Source organism: Fukomys damarensis, unplaced genomic scaffold (genome assembly GCF_012274545.1).
Source record: "Fukomys damarensis isolate Sample0158 unplaced genomic scaffold, DMR_v1.0_HiC HiC_scaffold_30, whole genome shotgun sequence".
NCBI lineage: Eukaryota > Metazoa > Chordata > Mammalia > Rodentia > Bathyergidae > Fukomys > Fukomys damarensis.
Genome location: NW_022900942.1, coordinates 63,767,593 through 63,772,271, shown reverse-complemented (window position 1 = coordinate 63,772,271; position 4,679 = coordinate 63,767,593). Strand labels below are relative to the sequence as shown.

Here is a 4,679-nt window from a genome sequence, read left to right as displayed (position 1 = left end):
GAGGAAGAGAATTGGATTTGTCAGCAGATCAACCAAATTGTCCACTTGTGTTTCACAAAACAGCACCTGGAGAAGTCTCTTAAGCCTAAAGCACATGATGAGACCAGAAGGCTCCTGACCGTCCCCCCCATGGGCACCCACACATTGGGGCAGAACCAGGATGAAAAACTTCCCTACCTGTTTAGAGCTCTGTGAGACCAGGCCAGTTTGGGCCTGGGTCCTAATCCTAGCACTGGGGTATGTTAGGTCATTTAAAAATTATTATTTACATTGTGATGGACAGAATAACCCTACATATTTCTGAGGTTTGGTGTGACACTGATCACTGGGTGTCCAGTCTTCAAAGGCTTTAGTTATTTCCACTAGACACCTTGACGTGGTTCTCAGATGGGTGCTTTTCTTTACAAAAGTCCTTGTATTTGCTTTGGGCCCAAGAAGATTTATGAAATGAAATAGTCACTAAACACACACCTGTTGATTGGTGACTGAGTGTAGGATTTTGTGAGTGTAGGGTTTCTGAGAGAAAATGATGTCTGTGTTCACAGAAGCCATGAACTAACCCCTCCGAAACCATCCATGGTACTTGTGCATTTCACTCTTTATCAGAGGGAGTTGAAGGACCAGGAAAAGGATACACCTTCCTCCACCCTCTCTCAGAAGCTCCAGAGATTTGCACAGCTAGAGTCCCACTGAATCCCCAAACACAAGAATGTCCAGGGTTAGGTGTCTGATTATGGCTGTTCTGGGTGGTGCTGGGGATTGAACCCACAGCCTGCTGCATACTAAACACACTTTCTTTCACTGAGCTACACCCCTAGACCCTAATGCTGGGGGTCAGGGACGGGGTTGGATAGCACAGTACTCCAGAGAAGCAGAATCAGTGGGGGGTGTGCGTGCGCACATGTGTATACTGAGATTTAAGGCACTGGCCCACATGATTTGGGGTCTTGCTGGGATCACCTGAAGTAGTACCTGTGGAGTTTGTGAGATATGTTATGAATGTCTGTGATAAGCACAGAAGGGGTTGTCTAACACATGCTCTGAGGCTCACTTTCCTTCTGCTGTGGTTTGTGCCCAGGCCCTGATACTCATGGTGAAATTTAATTGCTGTGGGAACAGGGAACAGTGTCAGGAGGTGGGTGTTATGAGGTAAGCTGGTCAGGAGAGCAGCATGTCATTCTCTCCGGAGAGGATTCCTCATCAAAATGATTCAGCCTTCTCTCATATTCTCCTGTGTTGTGTCCTTCTGCCCTTCGACCTTGGGATGACCCAGAAAAAGCCCCTTCCAGATGTGGACCCTTGACTTCCCAGCCTCCAGAAATACAAGAGATAAATCTGTTCTTTATAAACTATACAGTCTGTGGCATTCTGTTAGAGCTTCACAAAACAGACTGGTGCACGCTCACCTATCCGCCTGGTTGTTGAGAAGCCGCTGCGGTATCTTCAGCCAACCTCGGAGGTACCATTGTCCATGAAGTATGCCTGAGTTGGTGGCCAAAGTAGGACTCGTGTATCACCACCCTCAGCAACGATACACTGTAAACTTCTGACGTAAATCACTCACAATCTGGTGGTAGCAGGAACACCAAAGGTTTTGTTCTTTGGAGAATCCAAAGGAATCATCAGCCTCGGAGGGAACATTCTAGACGGGACTGGAAGGGTCCTTGCAAGCACTTAAGTAACATTTCAGTACTCTGAGAGACAGGCCTGCGAAAATGACACAGTGGAATTGCGTGGAATGGAAGTAGTTCTGCTCCTAACATGTGTGGGGCCCACATACCATATGTCTGAATATTCACCAGTTAGGAACGGAGCTGACAATCTTTTGAATAACATGTTTGCGCACATTCCTTCCACCCTGCCAGAGGGGCCTGAGGGGCACCTGGGAGGCCTCGGGTCTGTGGTGTTCTGGGGAGCAGGTGACAGGGTAACAGGCCCTCCTGCATTCCGGCGCCATCTTCCAGCTGCAAATTTCTGGTGTGAGTGTGTACACACAGGCAGTGAATTCCAGGCTTAATTTTTTGAATGTTGTATGAAGCCTTGAGCCATTAGCTCTGGGTTAAAAAAAATGCGCTTGCTTTTTGGCACAACTGGTTAAACCAGGTAGTTTGCCATCAGAGAGAGAGCTGTCCAGCTTCCGGTCTCATCATGGGATCAAGAAGGGAAATATATTTGGAAAGCAAAATAGATTTCATTCAGAAATAATTGAATTCCCTTCTTGAATGATCGATACAAACTGACCAAAGGATATTTGGTTAGAAAAACAGTGCTTGAGATATATAAACCTTCAGCGATATTTCTTTTTAAAGTTAATACCAAGAAGAGATCTAAATAGCCCTGCTACATTCAATGCCGACCCATCAAAAACATGAATTTTGGAGTCGCATTTGCCTAAGAATTTGTGAGAAATACTCATTCCAGGGAGGGGACTAGAAAGTCTGGCGGATAGACAGCAGGAAATATCCTCAGTCACCATCAGTGCCTTACTGGGCCACAGGAAGTGTTTGGAAGAGGCAGCAACTTCTGTGGCCCTGATGTACTTGCTTCTTAATATTTTGCTCTAACAGCTCCTCAGTCTGCCTTTAAAGCTCTTTTTTCCACAATTTATTAAGAATATCACATGACACAATTTTTAGACGTCATAACTTTTGCTGATGTATTTGTATTTTTTCTCATGCCTTCTGTGTGAATAAAATTGGTTTCCTGTGTCAAATGGAATGTACAAAATAACCCTTTCTGTAGCATGAAATACTGCCACCTGCTTTATCTCATCTGACCCTTACAGTTCTCCTGAATTTCCATGTGATTAAAAACAAGAACATTTACTGGATGCATCGTCTCATTTTCTCTTTCCCTGTTATTGTTCCAGTTTTTAGACAAAGGAACGGAATTTTTAGCCAAGTCGAATTTTAGCCACAACTGCTTCTGGACTGTGATCACATGACCGAGTTGGCTATGAGACTCCTACTCTCACAGGTTCCGTTGTGGTTTTAAAGTATCTGCTAAAGCCGGGCGTAGTGGTGCACTCTTGTAATCCCAGCATGCAGGAGGCTGAGGCAGGAGGATCACTGTGAGTTCGAGACCAGTCTGGGCTACATAGTGAGTTCCAGGTCAGTTTCAACTATACAGTGAGACCCTGTATCAAAACCCCCCCGCAAAAAAGTATCTGCTAAAAACATATCCAAGCCAAGTGGAGAGAGGCCAAGAGTATCAGCAGTACTGATTATGCCCTTCCAGGACAGCTTGGTGTGGAGAGCTGGGAGGAAGGCTTCTTAGGAGGGAGGCTGGGGGCCATAGTGACTTCCTGCGGGGCAGGGCATGGGCTCTTCTTATTTCAAGCTAAATAAGAGAAATTTGAAGGGAAACATCCAGAACATTTGACAGTCAACCCTTCCTATCCAACAGATTCTGCATCCACAGAGCCCACCAATTTCAGATAAAAAAATGTTCAGGAAAAATAAACAATTGCATCTGCTCTGAATATGTATATTTTTCTCTGAACAGTGCAGCGCAACAGCTGTTTAAAAAGCGTTTACATTGTATCCAGCATACATCGTAAGGATGCTAAAGGCGACTTAAAGCATGCAGGGCTGCAGCATCCTCAGATTTTGGACTCCAGAGGGAGTCAGGACTCCAGAGGACGGCTGTATATGTCCCGTAGTTTGGAGCACACGCAGCACCAGGTATTTAAAATATGCTTAGAAAAATCCAGACGGAGGGCTTCTAATGATTGGCTTGAGCAATATAAGAGAGAAAGAGGGTTATATTAGAACAATGTGCAGGTGGGTTGCAGGTGTCCCCACAGCCCACCTGTGACCGGCCCAGTCCCTTAAACACTGCCAGAGAGGACAGCTCCAGGGGGCAAGGGGCCCAACAAAGAGGCTCAGGAGGCAGAAGCAACTGCCTAGAGGAAGGCGTTGCCTGCAGGGCTCGCAGAGAGAGTCTGTCACTGTCGTCCTCCCTGCTCTGCTCTGGAAGTGACGCTGCATTCATTCTGGAAGTGGGCTGCTCACTTGGCGCTGAACTAGCAGCAAAGGAAGCTGGGACAGCGGCTTCACTGGGAGAATGCGGCCAGCCCGGGACACCCACAGCAGATTCTTCCTCCATGGGTTCCTCCTTCCCACCCCGTGCTGCAGAGGATTTTGGGAATCCTAGCCAAGAGTGCTGTCTTCCACAACCATATAAAATCTTGATTGCTTCCCACAGCAAATTTTAAAACTCTGAAAGATGGTAGGTTGCCATGTGACCTTGGGTCACGTGATTCTGGTTGATCCTGGTCACTTCTTGCTCACCGAAGCCAATCTCAGAGCCCATTGGGTTCCTCCCAGGTCTGCGTGGTGTCTTCACTCAGGAAGAGTCTGCTTCTTGCTGGACTGGACCGGGGAGGTCCTCACCCCAGTTCTCAGCAGAGGTTTGATGCAAGCTCCTCACAGCTCTGAGTCCTGACTCTTTACCCCCAAGCACCCCATGGCCAATGGCAGCTGCCAGCATTTCTTGCCCTGTTGGCTTCTGCTGGGTCTTCATGGTCCAGAGCTACCAGCCTCGTGTCCTTGCACATAACCTGGGAACATCTGTAGCCAGCCAGCCTCCCACAGGGACATTCAACTGTCTTCCAGTAGAGTATTTTGCATGCCCTGGTCCCTCACATTCCTACTTATTTATAGAGACTTTGTGTTGAG

At 47.1% G+C, this 4,679-nt stretch overlaps 1 long non-coding RNA gene across 1 annotated transcript in view; it reads left to right on the top strand.

The window, feature by feature from the left end:
- LOC104872419 overlaps positions 1–2,422 on the top strand; it is a 6,421-nt gene extending 3,999 nt beyond the window's left edge. The window contains exon 5 of the long non-coding RNA XR_783162.2: positions 1,274–2,422. This is a non-coding gene — a long non-coding RNA (uncharacterized LOC104872419). The remainder of the gene's footprint in view (positions 1–1,273) is intronic.
- Positions 2,423–4,679: the final 2,257 nt, after the last annotated feature.